We start from the raw sequence: 8,409 nt of genomic DNA on the forward strand, positions 1-8,409 counted from the left end.
TTATTGTTTTTCAGTAAATTTGAGAATTTTGTCCATTATTTCTTCAAGTATTTTTTTAAAGATTTTATTTATTTATTCATGAGAGACATAAAGAGAGAGACAGAGACATAGGCAAAGGCAGAAGCAGGCTCCCTGCAGGGAGTCCAGTGCAGGACTCGATCCCTGCACCCTAGGATCATGCTATGAGCCGAAGGCAGAAGCTCAACTGCTGAGCCACCTAGGCGTCCCTATTTCTTCAAGTATTTTTTTTTTTTTCTGCTCTTTTCTCTCTCTCCTTTCTTCTGGTACTCCCAACATGTATGTTGGTGTGTTAATGGTCCCAATTTCTCTGAGACTCATTTCTCCTCACTCTATTTGTTCTCTTTGTTCCTCAGTTTGCATCATCTCTATTTTTTTATTTAAAATATTTTCTTTTGGGGGCAGCCCCAGTGGCTCAGCGGTTTAGTGCCACCTGCAGCCCAGGGTGTGATCCTGGAGACCTGGGATCGATCGAGTCCCATGTCAGGCTCCCTGCGTGGAGCCTGCTTCTCCCTCTGCCTGTGTCTCTGCCTCTCTCTCTGTCTATCATGAATAAATAAATAAAATCTTAAAAATAAATAAAAAAATATTTTCCTTTTTTAAGAGTTTATTTATTTCACAGAGAGAGAGTGCACACAAGCAGGGGGAGGGAGAGGGAGAAGCAGCTCCCCACCAAGCAGGGAGCCTGATGTGGGGCTGGATCCCAGGACCCTGGGATCGTGACCTGAGCTGAAGGCAGACGCTTAACCAACTGAGCCACCCAGGCGCCCTGCATCATCTCTATTGACCTATCTCAAAGTTCACTTACTCCTTCTTCTGCCTGTTCAAATATACGATTGAGCCCCTCTCCTGAGTTTTAAAATTTCATTCATTTTACTTTTTTTTAAGATTTTATTTATTTATTTACTCATGAGAAACACAGAGAGAGAGAGAGAGAGAGAGAGAGAGGCAGAGACACAGGCAGAGGGAGAAGCAGGCTCCTCGCTGGGAGCCCGATGAGGAACTCGACCCCAGGACCCCGGGATCATGACCTGAGCCAAAGGCAGACATGCATCCACTGAGCCACTCAGGCGCCCATCATTTTACTCTTCAACTCCATAGTTTTCACTTGTTTTTTTATGATTTCTATATTTTTATTGCTATTTGAAGGACCATTGTCATTATATACACCTTTACTTTGTTAATTATGGCTTCCTTTATTTCTGTGAACATGTTCATAATAGCCTCTTTGAAGTCTTTTTTCTGATAAATCTGATATCCCTTAGACAAGTTCTGTTGCCTGCTTTTTCTTGGGGTTTGGTCATACTATTCTGTTTCTTTGCATATGTCCTAGTTTTTGTTGGAAACTGGATGTTTCAGACAATATATTGTAGCTTGTAGTAACTCTTGAGTATTGGTCCCCACCCCTTTCCAGGACTTGTTATGTGTTTATTTATTTAGGGACTGACTGGATTACCTCAGTGAAGTCTCCCCTCCTTACTACCCCCTTGCATGGTAGTCGAGCCTCTGGTGTTGCTCCTCAGAAAAAGTGTAGTTTGGGGTATGCCCACAATCACACTGAGATGACAGTGGTTTGGGTAGGGCTGTCTTCCTCTTTTCCTTAACCACACCCAGCTGTTAAACTTCACTAATTTCTAGCTGATTGCTCTATTTTTAACAGTTTATGCCTGGGCCTAAATTGGTCTACAAATTACTCCAATCAAGGCTCACTTGAAGGAAGAATTTCTGAGTTTAGTGTCTGATATTCACTCTGACCTCAGCTGTCATGTTTAGTTATCTTCCAAATACCAGCCTATAGTTTAGCTTGTGTCATAGATCTCCTCCCAACTGCCTTTCACCATAACCTGAATTTTTTTTTAAAGATTTTATTTATTCATGAGAGACACAGAGAGTCAGAGTTACAGGCAGAGGGATAAGCAGACTCCTCAAGGCAGCCTGATATGGGACTTGATCCCAGGACTCCAGGATCATGCTGTGAGCCTAAGGTAGATGCTCAACCACTGAGCCACCCAGGCATCCCTGTATCCAGTTCTTTAAAAGAAAGCTTTTGTCATTGGATTTAGAACTTCTCATACTGAACTTTGAAGGCACAACCTGACATCCCCCTCATTGTTTATCTTGCTATGTATCCAACACGGTCCATGCCCTAAGTGCTCTGTGTATATGTATTTTATTTAAAAAGCAGATGACTGGGATCCCTGGGTGGCGCAGTGGTTTGGCGCCTGCCTTTGGCCCAGGGCGCGATCCTGGAGACCTGGGATCGAATCCCACGTCGGGCTCCCGGTGCATGGAGCCTGCTTCTCCCTCTGCCTATGTCTCTGCCTCTCTCTCTCTGTGACTATCATAAATAAATAAATTTAAAAAAAAAGCAGATGGTTAACTCAGTGGGTGTAATTTACTATTAATTCACTGCCTGTAAAAACATTAGCTCTCAAATCCATTCATCGTAAAAAATATTAATTTTTTTTGGCTAACTGGAAAACAATATTTATAATTCATTACCTAGTTTATTAAGCATCCATTCTGTATGAAGTGTTTTGTTTTTGAGATTTACACAGCAATAAAAATTAAAATGAAGATAAACTAAGATTTATTAACTACTAGTGAAAATAGAAATTATTTCTTCTGGATACTTGGGCCATACATCCTGGGTCTTTTTATTTTTTTATTCCTTATTTTTATAGATTTTTAAAAAAAGTAATCTCTACACCCAATGTGGAGCTCAAATTCACAACCCTGAGATCAAGAGTATGCAGTGAGTCAGTTTTCTCTTTTTTGTTGTTGTTTTTAAGATTTACTTATTTACTTACTTCTTTACTTAAGAGAAAGAGAGTATGAGCAGAGGGAGGGGCAGAAAGAGAAACTCCACAAGCAGACTCTCCACTAAGCTAGAGCCCAAGGTGGGCTCCATCCCAAGACCCTGAGGTCATGACCTGAGCTGAAACCAAGAGTCAGCTGCTTAACCAGCTGAGCCACCCAGGAGCCCCTCACTTTCAGTTTTGTGTGTGTGTGTGTGTGTGTGTGTGTGTGTGTGTTTAAGATTTTATTTATTTATTTGACAGAGAGAGAGAGAGACCACAAGCAGGGGAGCAGCAGGCAGAGAGCAGAGGGAGAAGCAAGCTCCCTGCTGAGCAGTGAGCCCCACACAGGATCCTGAGATCATGACCTGAGCTGAAGGCAGATGCTTAACTGACTGAGCCACCCAGGGGTCCCTCTCTTTCTGTTTTTAAGATTCTTTGTCTTTTGACAGTTTGACAAACATGTCTAGGCTTAGATTTCCTTGATTTTATCCTACTTAGAATTTGTTAAGCTTTTTGACTGTGTTGATTCATATTTTTGCCAAATTTAGGAAGTATTTTGGTCATTAGTCCTTCAAATATTCTTTCTATCCCTTTCTATCTCTACTCTCTTTCTAGCAATCCCATCTAGGGTTCATATGCTTGGATGGTGTACCACAGGTCTCTAAGGTGCTCATTTTCTTCACTTCTTTTTCTTTCTCTTTATGACACGGAATCATTTCAATTAAGCTATCTTGAAGTGTGCCGATTCTCTCTTCTTCCAGCTTGAATATGCTGTTGAGCTCCTCCAGTGAATTTTTCACTTAAGTTATACTTTTCAACTCCATTTTGTAATTTGTCTGTTTATTGATACTGTGTATTTGGGTTTTTTTTTTTAAGATTTTATTTATTTATTCAAGAGAGGCGCAGAGACACAGGCAGAGGGAGAAGCAGGCTCCCTGCAGGAAGCCCAATGCGGGACTTGATCCCAGGACCCCAGGATCACAACCAGAGCTGAAGGCAGATGCTCAACCACTGAGTCACACCAGATATTCTGTGTTTGATAAGACATTGTTACCATACAGTCCTTTAATTCTCTAAACGTGTTTTATTTTAGTTCTTTGATCGTATTTATAACAGCTGATCTTAAGTTTTTGTCTAGTAAATTGAAAACACTGGATGTCCTCAGGGTCAATTTCTTTCTTTCTTTTTTTAAAGTAAGCCCTACACCCAACATAGGGCTTGAACTCACAACCCGGAGATCAAGAGTCACACACTCTTCCCACTGAGTCAGCCAGGCACCCCGGCTCTTAACTTTTTGTCTGGAATATCGACCTTAATCAAATATTTCAGTCGATATTCCAGACAAATGCAAACTAAAAGCAACATGCATCTAAATTCCACAAAAAGACTAAATATAAATATAAGATAAAGATTTTATTTCTACTTAAAAATTTTTTTAAACATTTATTCATTTGTTTGAGAGAGAGTGTGTGCACGCACACAAGAAAGGGAGGGGCAGAGGCAAAGAGACAGACAGAATCACAAGCAGACCCTCTGAGTTCAGGGCCTGACTCAGGGCTTCATCTCACAACCCATGAGATCATGACCTGAGATGAAACTAAGGGTCAGACACTCAACCGACTGAGCCACCCAGATGCCCAAGATAAAGATTTAAAAAAAAAAAAAAAGATTTTATTTATTTATTCATGACAGAGAGAGAGAGAGAGGCAGAGGGAGAAGCAGGTCCCATGCTGGGAGCCCGACGTGAGACTCGATCCCAGGTCTCCAGGATCACACCGTGGGCTGAAGGCGGCACTTAACTGCTGGTCCACCGGGGCTGCCCCCAAGATATAGATTTTAAAAACTAATTTTAATTAGAAAAAAATTATGAGGCGTGGCAGGGTAGCTCAGTTGGTTAAGGATCTGCCCTCAGCTCAGGTCATGATCCCAGGATTCTGGGATCAAGCCTCGAATTGGGCTCCCTGCTCAGCTCTGCAGTTCCCCCTGCTTGTGCTCTCTCTCTCTCTCTCAAATAAATAATTAAAATCTAAAAGTTATAAGTTTCGGGGATCCCTGGGTGGCTCAGTGGTTTAGCGCCTGCCTTTGGCCCAGGGCGCAATCCTGGAGTCCAAGGATCGAGTCCCATGTTGGGCTCCCGGCATGGAGCCTGCTTCTCCCTCTGCCTGTGTCTCTGCCTCTCCCTCTATCTATGTCTATCATAAATAAATAAAATCTTTAAATAAATAAATAAATAAATAAATAAAAGTTATAAGTTTCATAATAAAATGGTGAAGTGAATTTTGGTATATTTATGTGATAAAAGATTATGTGGTCTATAAAAATGTTTATGAAAGATTCTTAAGGTCTTATTAAGCAAAATATGCAAATACAAAATTTTATACACAGTAAAATATCAAATACATAAAATACATGTTGCTAAATGTTTTTTTTTTGCTAAATGTTTTTTTAAATGCCTCAAATGTTAATAGTGATTGCTTCTAGATGGTGAGATTTTTAAAATATATTTCTTAAGCTGCAAATGTTCTACAGTGTGCAATTACTTTTATCCTATGCCATGAAAGGTAAACTTTGCTTAAAACACAAGTCCTTTCCTCTTCCAACTTGGAATCAAAATACTGGACTTAGCTATTGACTGACAATGGAGAGCCGAGAGTGTTTACCAAGACATTGTGTTAATGGCAGATCCATGACTAGAAACCTTCAACTCTTCATACTTCATACTTCTCTAGAGGGAGCAGACTTTTGCAGGGGCTTTTTTGTCTGTGTTCATTGGCATATCCAGGTTCCTGGCTTCTTCATCTCTAAGTCTGGAATATCTGAGACAAAAAGAAAACTCATTACCATGTCATTCTTGGGTTCCAAGGCCCCCAGTCTGACTTATTTTCTACATCCTTCAGGGCCTTCTTGTTAGTATCTAGGGTTTGGGAGTGTACTTACCAGAAGGAATGGGAAAATGTACTTCTAGTCTATCTTCCTGGAGTCTGTACCTAATTTTGAATTTATAATTTTATAATATTATCCCCCTACCATTCCCACTCATTCTCCTCATTCTCTTCCTTCTCCTTTTGTTTTTAAAGCGGGCCCACAGATTTGCAGTAAGTTTCAGGCCTCACAGAAACTGGATCCACCTCAGTTATTGGCACATGACAAGAAATCAATAAAATTTTTTTTTAATTTTATTTTTTTAAAGATCTTTATGTATTTATTCATGAGAGACACAGAGACAGAGAAAGAGGCAGAGACACGGGGAGAGGGAGAAGCGGGCCCCATGCAGGGAGCCCAATGTGGGACTTGATCCCGGGTCTCCAGGATCACACTTTGGGCTGAAGGCGGCGTTAAACTGCTGAGCTACCAGGGCTACCCAATAAAATATTTTTTTTAAATGGATAAATGATTTGGTCCCATAGTTAAGACCTAATGAAATTAGGATGCCTGGTGGTTCAGTGGTTGAGCATCTGCCTTCAGCTCAGGGCATGATCCTGGAGTCCGGGATCCAGTCCCACATCGGGCTCCCTACAGGGAGCCTGCTTCTCCCTCTGCTTATGTCTCTGCCTCTCTCTCCATGTCTCTCATGAATAAATAATAAGTATTTTAAAAGACAAAGTACAGGGATCCCTGGGTGGCGCAGCAGTTTGGCGCCTGCCTTTGGCCCAGGGCGTGATCCTGGAGACCTGGGGTCGAATCCCACGTCGGGCTCCCGGTGCATGGAGCCTGCTTCTCCCTCTGCCTGTGTCTCTGCCTCTCTCTCTCTCTTTCTCTCTCTCTCTGTGACTATCATAAATAAATAAAAATTTAAAAAAATAAAAATAAAAAAAACAAAGTACAGTTGAATCTTGTGACTTAAAAAAGAAGATCTAATGAAAATATGGTACTTGACATTGAATCCTACAAAGAACGGTGCCATTGAAATATTGGAAAATTACGAGAAACACAAATCTTAAAAAAAAAAAAGAAAAATCTAATTGGAAACACCCCTCAAGCAATGATGCAAACTGGATATCTTCAGTATCTTAATATTCTGGGGAATGCCTTTTGGTTTTGAAAAAAAGTGAACTGAAACAAAGCAGCTAAGCGGTGACCAATTGCTGCTTAAAGGCTCTCGCGAACTTGTATAAGCAGCACAAGATTTTACCTTTCATCTAAATCCTAAATAGAAGGCAGCCTGGGTGGGTCAGCGGTTTAGCGCCGCCTTCAGCCCAGGGCGTGATCCTGGAGTCCCGGGATCGAGTCCCACATTGGGCACCCTGCATGGAGCCTGCTTCTCCCTCTGCCTGTGTCTCTGCCTCTTTCTGTGTCTTTCATGAATAAATAAATAAAAATCTTAAAAAAAAAAAAAAGGAAAAAAGAATACTTTGTAGATCCACTTGAGTAATATGGATATTTAAAAAATAATAATAATAAAAAAATAAATCCTAAATAGAAGCCTCATGGATCATCTATTCTAGCAGTCCCTAAATCTTGCTGCATCCTGAAATCACTTAGGAAGCTTATTTCCAAGTGCAAAAGAGATGGAACATTTTTGTACACACCCTACTGGTAATTATTAAATTATATACTCTTTGGACTTCCAAGCAGCAATTTATAATTGGCTCCTGGCAAACTGCAACTGAAAAGGCCATAGGAACTTAAAAACAAGGAGAAAATCTGCATCAACAAGTTGATATAATTCCAGCGCTCCAAATTTAGAAAAATTCTGCTAAGCGGAGTATTGAATGGGACGAGATTGCAGAAAAACACCAGAGATGACATTCAACTGTTCTTCCAAACAAAACAGGATGTTGATACAGTGAGTAAATGGAGATCTTGGCAGACTCCAACTATCAACCTCTAATTCAAAGGAATAAAGAAAGAGTGGCAGAAAGGATAAGTCACAAGACTTAAGTGAAGTAGTTCAATCAAAACACTCTCCCCACATTTAAAAGGCCTTCCAAAGCCGCGGGTCCAAAGCCGTGGGAGTTGGAAAGCCTCAGGGCAAGCACCTCCTCGGTAAACATAGGCAGGTGGTGTGGTATTTCCCCACTAAGAGGAAGTTGCAATAGGAAAGACAGTAAATATAGTCACACCATGTAGATGGAATGAGAACTTGCCCAAACATTAAGTTAGAAAGCTGGCCCTCCTATAGAGATTTCATCAAACACAAAAAAGAAGCTCTTAGGATGTTGGATTATAGACCTGGCCATGTACATTTACACCCATGAGCTCTCTGTCTAAAGACTGGAAAGAAGGTACTTAACAACACAACAGTGTATAATGTGGAGATCCAAGGAGGATCTCTTTCCCCTGTGTTAAAGCAAATGTTAAGCTTGAACAGACCTCTCCTCTTCTAAAAATGAAACAAAACAAAACTGAAAAACCTTGAAATGGGTGTACCTAGGGGGCTTAGTCAGTTGGACTACTGACACTTGGTTTTGGCTCAGGTCATGATCTCAGGGTCATGGGATGGAGTCCCCTGACAGGCTCCAGCAGAGTGATTCTTTCCCTCTTCCTCTCTCTCCCTTTCTGTCCCTCCCCTGGCTTGTGTGCATGTTATCTCTCTCTCTCTCTCTCATAAATAAATAATATCTTTAAAAAAAACTTGAAATGGAGCTTA

The 8,409-nt window shown here is 40.9% G+C and overlaps 1 long non-coding RNA gene across 2 annotated transcripts in view; it reads right to left on the bottom strand.

Moving 5' to 3' along the window:
- Window positions 1-5,229: 5,229 nt before the first annotated feature.
- Window positions 5,230-8,409, bottom strand: part of LOC144292734 (uncharacterized) — a 36,578-nt gene continuing 33,398 nt past the window's right edge. For both annotated transcript variants that reach the window (XR_013360074.1, XR_013360075.1), the window contains one exon: window positions 5,230-5,635. This is a non-coding gene — a long non-coding RNA (uncharacterized LOC144292734). The remainder of the gene's footprint in view (window positions 5,636-8,409) is intronic.

The sequence above is a fragment of the Canis aureus genome, chromosome 21 (assembly GCF_053574225.1).
Source record: "Canis aureus isolate CA01 chromosome 21, VMU_Caureus_v.1.0, whole genome shotgun sequence".
In the NCBI taxonomy this organism is placed as follows: Eukaryota; Metazoa; Chordata; class Mammalia; order Carnivora; family Canidae; genus Canis; species Canis aureus.